Source organism: Podarcis pityusensis (assembly GCF_964106645.2).
Source record: "Podarcis pityusensis genome assembly, chromosome: 3".
Lineage (NCBI taxonomy): Eukaryota > Metazoa > Chordata > Lepidosauria > Squamata > Lacertidae > Podarcis > Podarcis pityusensis.
The window spans coordinates 17,398,490-17,416,903 of NC_138026.1; positions in this window are offsets into that span (position 1 = coordinate 17,398,490).

Here is an 18,414-nt window from a genome sequence, read left to right on the forward strand (position 1 = left end):
CACACTGGTTGGCAGTAGTTCTCCAGGGTTTGAGACAGGAGTCTCTCCCAGCCGTATCTGGGATCTTCTCCATGCATCCTTCCCTAATCCTTCTGTGGCTTTTCCCTTCTTCTGAGTAGACCCTCTGCTAGTGAATAAGGCCCTTAGAGCTGATGAACAGACTTGAAAATGATGTGCTGTTGTGTTGCTGATCATCTTCCGTTTAAGTTTTTTGGATTGTGATTTTGTTATTAATAGCTTGGATGTTTCCTTGTGGCTTCGTTCAACTTTGCTCTTGTTTTATTGCAGTTTTTAATGTTTTATTTTAAGTTGTCTTGAGAGCCACATGGCTGGAATTAATGGAATTAAAACAAAACGGAAATAACGGAAATAGCAGAATTAAAATAAACAGTATAAAGCATTAATTTATTACAACTTTAACAAAGAGGGAGATTGTTTTTTTATATGAAACAATGAACTATTGCAATGAATTACTTATATCTAAGAAAGTTCTACATATATAAATCATGTAATGTTCAATATTGAAGAGAATGGACCATTCTTGCTTTTGCCTTGGGACCCCAGGACAGAGCAAACAATGAAGTAGCCAAACTATTTTTTAAATAAAATTAAGCCAATAAAACATATTGATGATTAATGCTCAGAAGAAGCTGCAGCTGATGTCACTTTGTGTCAGCTTGTGTGTGTCTGCATGCCAGCGGTATTTAGGGAAGCTAGATTAGATTTTAACACTTGCTGGACCCAGGGATTAGTTAGAGGGGTCTGGCACCAACAAACTCATAACAATATGTAATGTACAAGTCAGGGCCTGGCAGGACACTGACAAGTGTGTATTGGGGAAGCGGAGCTGGAGTCTGACTTGGGAGAGGGAGCCAGTGATTTGAGGAGAACTGTACCAGCCAGTCAATGACAAACCTAGACAGCATCTCAAAAAGCAGAGATATCACCTTGCCAACAAAGGTCCGTATAGTTAAAGCTATGGTTTCCCCAGTAGTGATGTATGGAAGTGAGAGCTGGACCATAAAGAAGGCTGATCGCCGAAGAATTGATGCTTTTGAATTATGGTGCTGGAGGAGACTCTTGAGAGTCCCATGGACTGCAAGAAGATCAAACCTCTCCATTCTGAAGGAAATCAGCCCTGAGTGCTCACTGGAAGGACAGATCGTGAAGCTGAGGCTCCAATACTTTGGCCACCTCATGAGAAGAGAAGACTCCCTGGAAAAGACCCTGATGCTGGGAAAGATGGAGGGCACAAGGAGAAGGGGACGGCAGAGGATGAGATGGTTGGACAGTGTTCGCGAAGCTACCAGCATGAGTTTGCCCAAACTGTGGGAGGCAGTGGAAGACAGGAGTGCCTGGTGTGCTCTGGTCCATGGGGTCACAAAGAGTCGGACACGACTAAACAGCAACAACAACAACAGTACCAGCCAGGAGACAAGAATCAGAAGCATGAGAAACTTCAGAGCTGGGGGGGGGGGAGCACAGAGCGGATTGGAAGAAGAGGAAGAAGTAGGTCAGGCAAGCGAAGGGCCAGGTGCTTCCTCACCCTCTTCTGCACCACTGTCTCCCAGGACCAGGAGGGGATTGAAATGGGATGAGTAGCTCTGAGTAGATTTGCAAAAATTTGTAAGACTGAATCAGCTAAGTGCTGGAGATACAAAGAGGCTGAGGGTATGTTCTATCACATGTGGTGGACTTGTAAAAGAGGATTGGGAAATAATTTATAATGAATTGTAAAAAATGTTTAAAAGTACAGTGGTACCTCAGGTTACATACGCTTCAGGTTACAGACTCCGCTAACCCAGAAATAGTGATTCAAGTTAAGAACTTTGCTTCAGGATGAGAACAGAAATTGTGCCCCATTAGCTAAAGTGGTGCTTCAGGTTAAGAACAATTTCAGGTTAAGAACGGACCTCCGGAACGAATTAAGTACTTAACCCGAGGTACCACTGTACTTTTCCTTTCTGTTGGGGATAATTCAGATGGAAATTCCCAGGTGTCAAAAAAGGCTATTTATGTATGCCATTACTGTGGCCCGTGTTTTGTTAGCCCCAAAATAGAAAACAAGTGAGGTCCCAACTAAAGAAGAATGGCAATTTAAACTAATGGAATATGCACAGCTTGCAGACTTAACTTATAGAATAAGAGAACAAGAAGAATGTACATTTAAAGAAGATTGAAAAATGTTTTCTGAATTTATGGATGAAAATTGTGTATACTTGAAAACATTGGCAGCTTTAAGATAAATTCAACCGTGTAATGGATGTAAAAATGGAATACTGAATGGTTTATTTTATATAAAATATGCAGGGATCTATGGCATGCAAACTGACCCATGGAAAGAGAAGAAGGGAAGTCATTGATATTTTAAGGCTGTTTAAATGAATATTCTAAAATGTAAAATAAAAATTATACAAGAAACGGGATGAGCAGATAAAACTTCCATGCAGGTGTAGTCTAGTCTTTGGTTGCATGCATGCAGCCCATTGGGAGAACGTACATAAATTTGTGGAGGAGGAATAGCCCTCTGTTGCTGCAACTGCTCCATAGAGCACAGACCTGGAAATAGCTGCCTAGAAGCTAGACTGGTGTGCCTTGGGAGCTGTAGAAAAGACAGTAAGTGTTAGCTTTGACAATGAAGAGTTAACCATCTGCTGTGTGCATTCCTTTGGCTGTGGAGTGCCCTTGACAGCATATGTGCATTATATCTAAAATGACAACAACAGAGGTAAGAGGGTCATTGGTCATCAATTCCCCTTCAACCCAACCCAACCCTGAACTGAATTCTACTGAACAGCCTGTCTGAAGGAAGAACTTAAATTATGGTGGGTGTTCCCTGTTGTGTGGCCTGCATATACTTAATTTCTCACAATGCTTTTTAAAGCAAAGGTCCCCATCTCGCAAGAGCAAAGTCAGTCTGAAATCAGTGACAGGAGAAACACAAACCTTGCTGTGATCTGAAAATTTCACTGACATGCTTAACAAAGCCTATTGGAACAACACATAGCTTTGAATTTTATTTCTACAGCCATCGCAGATCCTTGTTCTTGAGCAAACAGTTTTCTCTTCAGCATTAATGGTTAGGTTCTCATATTAAGAAGCTTGATTAAAGTTTTTAAAAATATTTTTCAGAGCCTGAATTCAATTTTATTGCATTTTTAGTTAGGCCAAGGACTCCTGTTCCCACAGTGGGACTCTAGTTTTTCGGTACATGTCCTTGACAAATAGCCCTCTCTTATTACACCACGTAGATGAGATTTCATTCTGGTTTTTTGATAACTTGCCACAATCTGTAAGTTTGTGCTGGATTCAAAAGGCCTGTCCCTGAGCAGCAAATCAAGTGCGAGGGGGGAATATTGAGTGTTGGTTTCCATATTTTTATGACCTGCCAAGCTCAAGTGTTTAGGTTGTAGAAGAGACATGACTGGTAGCAACGCTTCATCTTTTTTCTTTTTCTTTTTTTGTATCAACAAACACAGCTGCCTTGCACGATGCTGTGGGAACATTGATTCAAGGATAGTTGTGCATATTCCATGGAGTTGGACAGGGAATTGAAGCCAAGAAGCTGCATCACAGTGCAAAGCATGGAGATATAAAGGGTGCAGCCCAAAAAGGTACACATTAAACTGCCTTATAGTGAGTCCAGTCTTTGTTCTAGTATTCTCTTCTCCAGGAATGGGGCGCCTGGTGTCCTCCAAAAGTTGCTGGATGCCAACTCCTGACCAGGGGCCACACTACTTGGGGCTGATGGAACCTGGTGTGCAACAATACCTGGAGGGTCACAGGTTTCCCCATCCTTAATCTACTTTGACTTGGATAGGCTTTCCAGGAAACAAAGAGAATGTTGGGAACTACCTATTTGGATGGATGGATGGATGGATAGATGGTTGGATGGATAGATATAGTAAAGTCTTCTCTATGCCACAACTAGAAGGTCAGTGCTCTCTTTTCTTCTGCCAGACAGTGTCACTGAATCTGAAAACTATCAGGGAACTTGGGCTCTTATGCACGTGAATTGCGCATGTTACCACCAAACTATGGGTCCTACCAGAAAAAAGTAATTTCAGGACCCACATCCATTTCATATCATATGACACAGAACACCTTGGAAGGAAGGTACATATCTGTATCATCTATATCAGTATCATACACAAACAGATATAACCAGCCACTGTACCTAGGTTCTTCTGCTGTTGTGATCTTTGCACTGTTTTTATTTATTTACAAATTTATAATTCACACTTTTTCAATTTTAATTTTTAATATTCTGGCCTTTGATCTTTGGATTTTCTAACAAACTGTTTTACAAACATGGTAACTTCTTTGGTATTAATATTTTGTTGAAAAGGTTTCAATTATAATGAAATAAAGTGATTCAAAGAAAAAATGAAAAAAATATATATTTAAAAATTGCAGTTTGATAGAGATATGGCAGGGTGGACATAACACTTAAGAATAAATGCAACAAAAGTACCCATAAAAATATGGTGATGGTATTATATTTTCTATTGCACTTTTGTTTTCTATTGCACCCTGATATTTTATATGAGGAGATGGTGTTATAATTTTACTTTTTGGAATATGGCAACTAGCCACTAGTTCTTGACAGCCACAAAACTGTTGAGCTTATTTAGAAGCCCACCAAAATTGCTGAGCTTTTTTTGGGAACAAACCCAAATTGTTGAGCTTTTGGAGCTGTTTCCACTGCTTTTTCTATCGCATTGTCATATATCCGGGTTTCCCCATACATTTTCCTGCTGTGGCAAAATTCCCTCGTGGCATCATTTTTACACCCGGAAAACAGGATATGTCAGGAATTTTCCTGACGTATGGCAAGCCTAGTTCTGACCCTCTGACGGTTTAGCTTAGTGCAACATTTAAATTCAAAATTGCAAAATGAAACGGCAAAACAGAAAATTCTGCTGGACAGATTTCAATTCCTCCCCCCCCCAATAAAATCTTCAGTTATACTATGTGTGTAATATTATAAGAAAATAAGAAGAGCCTGCTCATAGCTGTCAACTTTTCCCTTTTCTTGTGAGGAATCCTATTCGGAATAAGGGAATTTCCCTTAAAAAAAGGGAAACGTTGGCAGCTATGAGCCTGCTGTATCAGACCAATGGCCCAACTAGGCCAGCATCCTGCTTTCACAGTGGCCAACCGGATGTCTGTGGGGAAACCCACAAGTATGATGTGAGCACAACAGCACTTCCTCTGCCGCGCCCTGCCCAGCCGTGTTTTCCAGAAACTGGCATTATACCAAGCTTTGCAGTATGGAGAACACTTCGAAATCCCAGAATCCAAGCTTCTCACATAAATCACAGCATCCAGATTTTCTACTTGCAACGTTCCCAGTATCCAACAGAGGACACCTGTCTGTTATCACATTTCTGCTTGGCATTCCAGTACTGCGCAGTACTGGTGCTAAGTCCGAGGTGAGAATATGGTGCTGCGTTTTCTGGGGAAAAAAAGACTGAAAACACATAGGTAGCCCATGCAAAAGAAGACTCGGGTTTTCAACCAGCTTTCATTTTGGGGAGGGTTGGGTGGCAGCCAGCCCTCTCCATCCTGTCAGTATGCATCTGTAATTAGCACTGCTTTCTCAGCCGTCCACATTCTTTGCATATATCCGTCATAAGGGACTTGTGCTGGTTTTTACCTTTGGCTGAATGCATAAGAAAAGTAATCTGCAAGAGATCAAAAGGAAAGTTCAAAGCCAAATACTTTCTGGGCAATGCTTTCAAGGGAGGCTCCCTTGGGAAGATACAAATATGCCAGGGAAGACCCCACAGAAAGAAATCTGGAGAGGTCAGTGCTGTCTATTGCTATTCAGGAATTCCATTCAAAGGTTTCATTTTAACAAACTTTCTGAACCCCCCCCCCCCCATTCTGAGCAAATGTCTCTCCCTATCCATGAAAGCCCTTATTTTATTTTATAAACGTCGAAAAATTGTACTCCCCTGCAAATGCTTCAATGGGCAGTAGGCCTCTGTTTGCCCAAAAGACAGTCTGAAGGACTTGTAATTCCTCAAACCTATCACAACTCATCAGCCGTAGATGGAGGGCTTGATAAAAACTATGGGTGGTATCCCACATTTTTGCTCCGGGAGGGAGCTTCCATTCATGAAAGGAGAGTTGAGCTTATGGAGGGACTCATTCCTGGATGCAGCTCTCATGACACAAATAGAGGCTCCTTCCGTTAACAGAGAAAAAATGTTGGATACCACCCTCTATTTTTGCTACCCGCCTGGGACTGCAAAATGTTTGTGAGAGTGCATTCACTGTCAAGCACTCACTCCTGATGGGCTGATATAATCCTTGCCTCTGATTGCTACGTTTGGCTTGGTGGTGCAGGTATGGGTTGCAATAGATTGAAATCTATCCTATTTGTTGCATTTCAGAGCATACTTCAAGCTGCCATGGAAGTGATTCCTTGACATTTGGAATGCTCCTTCCTTAAGGTGTAACCTCCTTATTCACTTTATTGTGAGATATGAGTCAAAAGTAGAAGAAACAGCTCCCCACATGGTGACTTTTACATCCAGACGAGCAAATCTATCATTGGTCCATGCGACAATTGCATGTTTTGTACCCAAAACTCCATTTAAATCTGTTTCTGCATGAATCTGCAATTTTCAAAATCCCCACAAGTTACATATGTAAATGTGGACTTTAATGGATATTTTATATGTGCTTTCTCTCAAATAGCATTCAGATGTGCATTTGGATACAGTGGAACCTCGGTTGTTGAACGCTTTGGAAGCCGAACAATTTGGAACCCAAACGCTGACAACCTGGAAGTGAATTCTTCTGTTTTTGAATGATTTTTGGAAGCTGAATGGCTTCCGAAGTGCGTTTTTCATTTCCCCCCCATTGACTTTGCAGCCAGCGTATTGACCAGTGGGTTTTGAACTTTTTGGAAGCCAAACAGTCTTCCAGAATGAATTAAGTTTGAAAACTGAGGTTCCACTGTATGTTTAAACTGCTGACAACTGTGTTGCAACATTTGGAGAAGTGCAGAATCAGATGGATGGTGAATTCACACCTGCACATTAGCCAAACAGCTTCTGATCGCATAAATTCAGAAAGGATCACATTCTTGAAGCATCACTACTTTGACCATCTTTGGCAAAGGGAAAAGCATACTCATGTGGAAAGATTGCAAGCTACCCTGCCCTGGGAAACACTGGCTTCCTACTAATTTTAGGGTGCCCTTAGACAAGGTAAGTGTATTATGCAAACACTGCAGGGATAAACTCACTCAGGGTGGCTTCCATGCTAAGGACCCTGTGCATTGACTCTGCGTGTAGTTGCTTTCTACAAATTGAAGTTGTGATTCAAGGACCCGATCCCCGCTTGGGGAATAAAGACACGTGGACACAGAATGTAAGGTTAATGGGTAAGGTAAAGGCCACAACTTTATTGATTACAGCATGTGAGAAGGTATTGGCTTAGGCATTGGACCACGGAACATTAGACTCCACCCACTCGTAGAGGGGTGAGTCTGAGGAGGGGTTAACCACCAGTAGGGGAAGCCTGTTGATGCTAATCCAACTATAGGCTCTCTTCCTGATGTCACCGAGGGTCGTGCCATGGCCCCCCGCCACATGGGCATCGGACAGGATCCACGACCGCCGGATTCCTTTAGCGGAATACCCCAAATTGCCGGGGAAGGCGATGGCCACACCTTGCCCCCCGAGACACCAACAACACATTCCAATGCCTAACCGGCAGGAATCATCTCCCGATCACAACCCCTTCCCTTCCTGGGAGGAGGAAAGGCTTTGTAACATTAGAACACCCACTAGACTTTCAAATGTGATAACATCAGAAGTGTTCTGCAGGTAGCTCTTATCAAAGTAGGGTTGCCAAGTCAGAAACATCCCAGACCCTTAGATTTAAGGGTCCAAATCTGAGAAGTTAGGGTGATGTAATGCCCTGGTGATATGGAAGACCCTGGTGAGTCTTCTGAGCTCCCTCCCACCACTGTGTCCTGGAAATGGAGGTTAACTGGAAGAGAGGAAGTGGGAGCAGACTAGGGCATCCCATGTCAATAAACTATACAGTAATTTGCAGCCACTTCCTGCCAGACTGAAGCTTGCAAGCTGCCTACATAGTCTTCTTAATAATATTAACTTTTGCCCACCTCGCGAGCCCTCTCCCTGCTACCTGGAGGGGGCCAGGCAAACCTAATAATAATAATAATAATAATAATAATAATAATAATAATAATAATTTATACCCTGCCCTCCCCAGCCAAGACCGGGCTCAGGGTGGCTAACAACCAAAAATAAAAACAAGTTGATTAAAATACAACTTAAAAACAAGATTAAAATACAACATTAAAACATTAAGATGCAGCCTCTTCACAGGAGGAGAAAGGAAAAAAGAAAGAGGCGGAGGGAATCAAATTGATTCTACGCCAAAGGCCAGGCGGAACAACTCTGTCTTACAGGCCCTGCGGAAAGAAATCAGATCCTGCAGGGCCCTGGTCTCATGTGACAGAGCGTTCCACCAGGCCAGTGTTGAAAAGGCCCTGGCTCTGGTTGAGGCTAATCTAACTTCCTTAGGGCCTGGGACCTCTAGGGTGTTGCTATTTATGGACCTTAAGGTCCTCCGTGGGGCATACCAGGAGAGGTGGTCCCGTAGGTACGAGGGTCCTAGAAACTCCAGGTTAGTCCCGGAGGTCTGGCAACCCTAGGACCCTCATACCTACGGGACCGCCTCTTCTAGTATGTCCCACGGAGGACCTTACGGTCTTCAAATAAAAACATATTGGAGATCCCGGGCCACAGGGAGGTTAGGCTGGCCTCAACCAAAGCCAGGGCTTTTTTGGCCATGGCCCCGATCTGGTGGAACGCTCTGTCACAAGAGACTAGGGCCCTGCGGGACTTGACATCTTTCTGCAGGACCTGCAAGACAGAGCTGTTCCGCCTGGCCTTTGGCCAAGGCACAGTCTGACCCCCTCTCTCCTTCTGTAATCCTCATAGAACTCTAGCCCAGTGGTTGCCATTAATTTGATTCTGAATTGATTTTAGAATTAATTGACTGTGATTTTATGTAAACTGTGATATTTTTACTGTTGTTAGCCGCTCTGAGCCTGACTGTGGCTGGGGAGGGCAGGATATAAATAAATTATTATTATTATTATTATTATTATTATTATTATTTATCATCATCATCATCAAAGTTGTCAATTAACGGTGCTGAACAAGTAGCAATTGGCTACTTATTGCTGTAAATCTGAAAGGCATAATATCTGACATGGAATGGGACGTGGCAAGCAAGTTATGCTAACAAACTAATAGTGTGCAGCCTTTGTGCTTCCTTAAAATCATGTGTCTTGTTTTTAAATGCCAACACTTACACTCAAAGCATTGGCTTGGAACATGAACTAGTGGGAGCTGTCTGGGAGTTTCTGGATGAAGACTGAAATGTCTGAGCATGAGTAATCCCGTGACTGAAATATTGCAGTATGGACTATGTTTATAAGAAGTGCGATCCCAGAGAGTCTCTGATTCAAAGTCTACTTAAATCAAATTCTTTCGATTCTGAGAAGAAGAGGCTATAAATGTTTGTAACAGCCCTGATTCTCCAGGGAGCTGTAATGGTGGCGGGGAAAGGGAAAGACACCCACCCACCAATGTGAGGTAATAAAGATAATTCAGAAACTGAGAGAAATTCCTCAGAAGGACAACTTCATATCTCTGAGAGGAACATTAATTAGAGCAGCAGGACGATAATGAATCAAGTGAGAAAATGGTTCGTGTCCAGCAAAAACAAAACAAAAATGTCCTGGATTATTTTAGAGCTGAAAATGGAGTCAAATACCAATGAGATATCAGACTGAATGAGATTAATTTGGATGAGGTGGCTGAACTAAGTACCTAATCACTTGAGAGTGAAGGGGGGGGGGGATGTGCCAGGTGAGGCCTGTCAGTAATGGAGACTGTCTCAGACTGAAATGCTGGACACATTCAGTTGCAGTTAATGCACTTATTTCGTCTCATACTGCAAACTAAATGGTTCTGCTTTTCAGTCTAACTTGGACAGTAATAGAACATTGAGGCCATTTCTTCTCTGAGATTGCTCAGAGGTGTGTATTTTCCCTAAATGTTTGTTCAGCCAAATGTTGATTTCTGATGACCTGAAATGGATTCTTGCTTCTGGGAATGGTAGAGTAAGAACAGTGAGTTTAGAATAATATTTCTAATTTTACATATTCCGGAGAGTGGCTGAGAGAAAGTACATCACCTAAAAGCACCTAGTAGCATTGTGGTTGAAGCAATATTAAAAATATAAGGGCTGCCTTATGGAGTAAGGCCAAAGAACTATTTAGTCCACTTTTTTATTTCCAACAGATGGAGAAGGCACGATTAACTGATTGAAGATTATGATAGTTGGAGGCTGTGATGGGACGATGAGCTGCTTGTGTGTAAAATCCTAGTCCCTCAGAGTTTGGTCAAGTTTGCAAACCTCTGTCTGTAACGGAGCCCCTTAAACATGGCTCCGTCAGTCGCTGGCAGATTCCGACAGTGGTTGCTTTCGGAATCGCTTCCAACATAAAAGCTCCTTAACGGAAACACGTCTTCTGGACTCTCTGCGTGACAGTTTCCGGCGAGGAGTGGGTGTCCCTACAGGAGGTCCTGAAACCTCCCCACTGTTTTCGCTGGAAGTGTCTCTGAGCCATCCCTCCAGCTCCCTTTCCCTCAGCCCAGCTCCTCTCCCCCTACTGGTTCCCTCTTCAGCTGCTGAGTCTCTCCCAACCTGTGTGAGCCCTTTCACTTCCCTTCCTTCCGATGGCAGTTCCCTGACATCCACCTCCCCTCCAGGGCCCCCTTCATCCCCTCTCGCCCCCTCCTCTACGGGCGGTGAGGAGGCAAAACCCCGGAATGAACTTCCTTCATCTTCCGATGTCCCGAACACTTCTCTCCACCTGTTGCGGTTCCTGGTCTCGAAGTACTCCTCCTCCTCAGAGTCCATCTCCCCTTCCCCTTCCGATTCCGAGAATCCTTCCAACTCCTCCTCCTCATCGGTGGTCCCAAAGTATTCCCTCCGGAACCTCTCCACAGGCTGAGGTTTCCTTGGGAACCTTTGATGGAACGTTTCTATCAATACCTCGTCATTGATATCTTCTGCCATTACCCAAGTGTTTTCTGACTCCGGTTCTCCTTCCCACGCTACCAAATACTCCACCTGATTCCCCTTCCATCTGGCGTCGAGGATTTCTGCCACATGGCTGCTGCATTCCCTTTCTTCTATGACCGGTCCCCGAGTGGCCATCCCTTCTCGTCCCCCCTCATACGGTGACAGTAACGACCTGTGAAATACTGGGTGCAGTTTCATGTGGTTGGGTAACCGGAGCCTGAAAGCCACTGGGTTGACCTGTTGAATGACCTCAAAGGGACCCAATCTCCTGGGTCTTAATTTCTTACAACCTCCTTTGAACGGCAACCCTTGGGTTGACAGCCACACCCTATCTCCCACCCTTAAGGTTTCACCTTCCCTTCGGTTCTTGTCTGCCTGCCTCTTGTATTCTTCCTTCGCCCTTTCTAAGTTGAGTTGGAGCTGACGATGGATTGCTTCCATTTCTTCTACAAAATGCTCGGCTGCCGGGACACCCCATCTCTCCCCTTCTCCCCCTGGGAAAGCCCTGGGATGACACCCATAATTAGCCAAGAAGGGGCTCATCCCTGTGGACACATTCTCGGCATTGTTGTAGGCAAATTCCGCCAGCGCCAACTTTTCTACCCAGTCATTCTCTCTGTCATTGACATAACACCTCAGGTATTGCTGGAGGACCCCGTTTGCTCTTTCCGCCTGCCCGTTGGTTTCAGGGTGCCGGGCAGTCGAAAAGTTGACCTCCACCTGCAGTAAGCTCATGAGCTTCCTCCAGAACCTGGAAGTAAATTGTTTTCCTCGGTCTGAGACCACCCTCAATGGCACCCCGTGCAACCTAAAAATGTGTTCTACAAATAACTTCGCTGTCTCTTCCGCCGTGACTGCATGCGAGCAGGCTACAAAGTGGCACATCTTTGTTAGTAGGTCTACCACCACCATGATGGCTGTTTTCCCCTTGGACTTCGGCAGATCAGTCATAAAATCTATCGACACTGCCTCCCAAGGTCGTTCTGGGGTTGGTAAGGGTTCTAATAGCCCCGCCGGTGCCCGCCTCTCCCCTTTGGCTCGCTGGCATTGCTCACACCCTCTTACATACTCCCGTACATCTTCCCTCACCTTAGGCCACCAAAATTCCCTGGTGACCAACCACATGGTTTTGTGTTGTCCAAAATGCCCCGCCGTGGGGCTGTCGTGCAACTGCTTGAGTACCCTCCCCCTTAAGTCTCCTTCAGGGATATACAGTGCCCCTTTGTAATACAAAGCTCCATTTCTTTCCTCGAAACCCCCTGGTTCCTCTCCCTCACCCCTAAGACCTCTGAGCTTATTCTGGGCGTATTCATCATTCTCTGTTTCCTCTACCAGTTCTCTTTGTCCCACCAATGCCGCCCCACACACCCAGCGGTCCTCTGGAATGACATGTCTCTCTTCGGGTGCTCCCTCCTCCTCCAAATATTCAGGTTTGCGTGAGAGAGCGTCCGCCCTAATGTTCTCTGGGCCTGGCACGTAACAAATCTCAAAGTTAAATTTGGAGAACTCCTGGGCCCATCTCACTTGCCGTTGGTTGAGCACTCGTGCCGTCCTCCAATACTCTAGGTTCTTGTGGTCAGTGCACACTTGCACCTTATGTTGTGCGCCAATTAGCAGGTGCCTCCATCTCCGGAACGCCTCATGAATGGCTAGTAGTTCTCGGTCATACACCGTGTAGTTCCTCTCGGATTTGTTCAGCTTTCGCGAAAAAAAGGCACACGGTCTCCACTCTGACTCCTCCTTCCCTGGCTGCAGAAGCACCGCCCCAATCGCTCTGTCTGATGCGTCAGTTTCCACTCTCATCGGTTTTTGTAAATCCACATGCAGGAGTTGTTGTTCCGAGGCGAAGGCCCTTTTTAGTTCCTCAAATGCTCGCTCCGCCTCCTCAGTCCAAACGAACTTCTTCTTACTGCTGAGACAGTCCGTAATGGGCGCCGTCAGGTGGGCAAAGTTTCGGATGAACTTACGATAGAAGTTCCCAAATCCTAGGAACCTCTGCACATCCTTCCTTGTTTTGGGTGTTTTCCATTCCAGCACCGCCTGGACCTTGCCGGGATCCATGGCCAATCCCTTGTCTGACAGGCGATACCCCAGGAATTCCACCTCCTTGGTATGAAACTGACACTTCTCCAGTTTCACCCACAGCTGGTTGGCTTGCAGCCTGCTCAACACTTCTCTGACGTCTCTCACATGCTTCTCCTCATTCTCAGAATACACCAACACGTCGTCTAAGAAGGCCACACAATTCTTGTAAAGCAAAGGCCCCAGGACGTGGTTCATAAACGATTGAAAGCACGCGGAGCCTCCTTGTAGGCCGAAGGGCATAACTAAATATTCAAATGCCCCCAAAGGGGTGAACATGGTGGTTTTCCATTCATCCCCCTTCCTTATTCGTATCAGGTTGTACGCCCCCCTTAGGTCCAGTTTAGTAAAAATCTTTCCCTTCCTGACCCTTGTCAAAATGTCGTCAATCCTGGGCATAGGGAAAGCCACTGGTTCTGACACTGCATTTAAGGCCCTGAAGTCACACACAAGCCTCGGCTTGTTCGTGTTTTTTTTATCCACAAAAAACACTGGGCTGCCCCCCACCGCCCTGGACTCTCTGATGAACCCTCTCTTCAGGTTCTTGTCAATGAACTCTCTTAGCTCCTGCATCTCTCTGTCTGACATGGCGTACAGCTTGCCTACAGGGAGCTGTGCCCCAGGGAGTAAATTGATTTGACAGTCAAAGGGTCTATGCGGGGGTAATTGGTCAGCTTCCCTTTCGCTGAAGACGTCGCGGAGATCTGCGTATTGTCGTGGTACCTTCACGTTCTCCGTTACTTCAGTCCCTGCTAGGGTGGCTTGGGCCCCTGCCAAACCCTTTCCCTCTTTGCAGTGTTCTAAGCAATGTGCTGAACCAAAAGAAACCACTCTCTGATGCCAGCCCACCAGCGGATCATGTAACGCTAGCCAGCTCATCCCCAATATAATGGGAGCTCCTCCCAAGGTGGCCACATTAAACGCTATCAGTTCGGTGTGCCTTGCCACCTTCATTATCATTGGGACGGTCTGCAAGCTGACTTCTCCTCCCAACAGCTCCCTGCCATCGATCGTGGTCACCTGCAGGGGGTTGCTTAAAGGGATCGTCTGTATCTGGTGTTCAGCTGCAAACTCTTTGCTCATGAAATTGCAGGAGCTGCCTGAGTCCAACAGCGCCTTTATCTTTAGAGGGTGTCCGTTTGGCAGCTCTAGCGCCACTTCTATCACTAGGGCGGGTTTAGGAGGTTCTGGCGTGGGCACTTTCACTGCTCTTTGGCCTGACTGCTGTGCCCCGACGGTGGCAGCCAGGCGTTGGCTTTTACTTGCTTCGGTATTTCTTCCTCTCTTCCCTCCACAGCTCCTACCATCCCTTGCCATTCCTTCCTCTGGGGGCAGACTCTGGCAAAGTGACCTGGCTGTTGGCAGAGATAGCATTTCCGGGCGCCTTTTCCCTCCTTCTTTCCCCCCTCACTGGGCTTTGAAACTGCGCGCGCGCGCGCTGTTCCGATTTCCATCGGCTCTGCCGGCGGGAAAGTTGGCTCTGGAATGTCTGGAATGCGGAACTCCTTCCAACGTTCCCCCTTCCCTTCCCGCCTCTCCAATGCTCTCGCCTCCTGGCGCGCTCCTATGGTCAGCGCTGATTTGGTCAGCTGGTCCATAGACTCCGCCCTGGGCGCCCGGGAAAGTTCGTCTTTCACAGCCGAAGAAAGCCCTTCTTCAAAAAGCATTTGAATGGGTTCCGCCGATAGATCCCACCCCAATTTATGGATCAACATGGTGAATTCAGTCCAGTACTCACGGACAGATCGGCTCCCCTGTTTGCAAGCCATTAACTGTCTGCGGACCACTCCCTGTTCAATATCGCTGGAAAACATCAGATCCATGGCGCGAAAGAACTTCATCGTGTCCTTTAGGACGTCACTATTCGCTGCCATCAGGGGTCTAACCCAGTCTCTCGCCCCCTTTTCAAGATGCCCAATCACGAAAGCCACTCTTGATTCCTCGTCAGGGAATTCATCAAACTGCAGATTGAGGGCATATTGCATCTCTGTCCGAAAGCCATGATAGTCTTTGGGCTCCCCCCCAAACTTCTGCACCAATCCTGGTACCTTTCTGACGAGCTGGGTGTCTTTCCCCTTTTTGTCTGCATCCTGAGCCCTCCTCTCCTCAAGCCTCGCCGTCTGCAGCGCTAGCTGGACCTCCAACACCCGGTACCTTTCTTCCAGGCTTGGACCCGCTCCAGCTCCTGCTTCTCCGGTTCCGGCTGGGTTGCTCATGATGCCTTCTCCTGCACAAGCTGCTCACGAAGACTGTCGGAATGCTGTGATGGGACGATGAGCTGCTTGTGTGTAAAATCCTAGTCCCTCAGAGTTTGGTCAAGTTTGCAAACCTCTGTCTGTAACGGAGCCCCTTAAACATGGCTCCGTCAGTCGCTGGCAGATTCCGACAGTGGTTGCTTTCGGAATCGCTTCCAACATAAAAGCTCCTTAACGGAAACACGTCTTCTGGACTCTCTGCGTGACAGTTTCCGGCGAGGAGTGGGTGTCCCTACAGGAGGTCCTGAAACCTCCCCACTGTTTTCGCTGGAAGTGTCTCTGAGCCATCCCTCCAGCTCCCTTTCCCTCAGCCCAGCTCCTCTCCCCCTACTGGTTCCCTCTTCAGCTGCTGAGTCTCTCCCAACCTGTGTGAGCCCTTTCACTTCCCTTCCTTCCGATGGCAGTTCCCTGACAGAGGCATTCCCCAGCAACCTAGGAGTAAAGTCTTCAGCTGATGCCAAGAAGAATACAGACATCAGGAGAGCCTCTTTGGTATGGACATTCCATTATCAGAATGCTCTTCTTGAGAGATTCCTCAACTTGCTTGTCAGGGGCACTGAAAGAAGGACTTTTGAAGACAACCTTAAGGTCTGAGTGGATATACATTTTCTGAACATGGCAGCTTTCTCTTTTTGTCATTAATGGACCTAATCTCTCATGAAGATCAGCAACAACAACAAAATTAAGCCATCGATGCTAGTGGCTATCTTCACTTCCTGAGGTAATAAAATATCATAATTGAATTGTGTTCTACTTGAAGGACTTCCTTTTTGCTGTCCTGAAATTACTGCCAATCAACTTCACTGGGTGACACCAAATTCTAGTATTGTGGGAAAGGTAGAATTTTCTTTCTCGAGCCACTCAGCTTTTGGTTTAAATCAGGGGCCTTCTGAACTCGCAACTCATGCTACACTCTCCCTTCCACAGAACGTGAGGAAGACCACAATAATCAAGTTATAAGCCTCTATCCAGTGCTTGTGATTCTAAGTCATAAAATGGCTTACGATGACCGGAGAAAGGGTCATTGCAGAGTCACCAGAGTATATCATGCCTCGCGACTATCTTCTAAGGCTGCGCGTGGGGAAAAAATCCATTTATTTCTTCCTGAGCCAATACCGTGGGAGCGTATGTTATTCATGGGACTTAACTTCAGACACCAGACAGCTGTAGCGTGGACAGAGAGTGCTCTGTCTCTGTGTACAGCACATTGGATGGCCAAGCTGACAGAGCCGGACTTGAAACCTGGAATGTGTTTATTCTGGGGACTGCTCTTCGCATGTCTTCCTTCCCCCCCTCACTGGTCCTCCCTACTGTGTGTATGAACATGCACTTTGTTCTTGCCAGACACCCAACTGTAAATTATAGTCTCCCAAAGCCAAGATTGTAACAAATTTATATGGCAACGGTTTCTACGAGGAATGCCCGTGATTAACAGTTGATGTTTTCCCTTTCGAATGGCTGAATAACTTCAAATGTTGGGTAGACTTCATGTGTGTCCAGCAGATAATGGTGTCCCGAGACAAAAGTGGAAGATAACGTGGCATCACAAGCAATTTCTTCACTTCTAAACTATGCATGAGAGACGTTGCCTCAAGAAATGGACTCAATACAACATGCAATATGGAGGGCCTCACTTCAGCACCATGTTTAGTCACAGACTTCCTTGAAGTGTCTTTGTGCTTTTTAAAACTAACTCACTTACACTGCAACCTTAGGCAGGTCTACTCAGAAGTTAGGCATGTTGTTTCACACTCATGTAAGTGTCTACAGGACTGTGGCCTTAATCATGAGATAAATGATACAATTTTAACAGAAAGGTTAAAAGAGTCGTGGAATGAACTCTTGCTTTGAATGCTTTACACCTTAGTTCTCTACACCGAAAGTTTCTCTTAGCATTTGCACATTCTACATAACTAGACAGGAAACGTGCTTTGAAATATATAATGTCAGGGATGGGGCTTAAGGTATACACATACAGAAAATCTTCTGCCTCTCTTTCTGGCCCCTGGAGTGGGGGAATGGTGGACTTTGTTTCCTGGGCAATGCTTGCTTTTGTAAGCAGCTGTTCCAGTAACGCTTGCTTGTTCCTCCCAGCAAACTCTTCTCTTTTGACAGCCTCTTCCTGAAGAGGTTGCACCCCGATAAGCTAATTCTAATTAAGTTCAAAACCAGAAGGGAGGAAAGATACGCAAACAACCTAGTAGCTGGCTTTTTAATATGTCCCGCTGATATAGTTCAAACTCAGCAACACAGTGTTCCTTCAAGAAGCCAGATTGTTATTAAATGCTACTCTGTTTATTGGCCGATGCTGGCAGTGTTTTGGTGAATGTTTGAATCTAGGAATCTAGTGTAAATGCAGTAACTGTCAAGGATATGAGCTGTAGAGCAACAAAAGCCACCTGCTGCTGGGCTCATGATGGCCTGAACCAAAGTACCGGAAAAAGGAGGTTGAATGCCAAGAAGAGAGAGCGGGAGGGGGGGATTGTGTGTGTGTGTGTGTGTGTGTGTGTGTGTGTTGTACATATGGACCAAGCCACAAGGCCTTGGGGGATGAAAAGCTGTTGCTAATTTTAGTGGGATGTTCTTTGACTAATGGGGCATGTCAGTTATAGGTTCTCTGGATGCGTCCCAGTGCCTGCTTGGAACAAGACAAGAAAATTTTGTCTCCGCAGATGGACACGTTGCAAAACTCTGTCACGCCAGTCAACAGCTGTTCTGCTTTGTAGATAACGCCACGGGAGCAGAGATGAAAATGCGCACTGCTTTCCGAGCCCCTCAAAAAGACGGTAATTGCAGGGCCATCATGTTTGCCAGAGCTGACTTCACTGGCACCTTGGCAGGTCTGCAGCCAAACTCGAAATCCAGGTATTATTAGCTGCAGTCAAAATTCCATTAGCTGACATCTCTTGCTACTTTTCAAGCAGCCCCT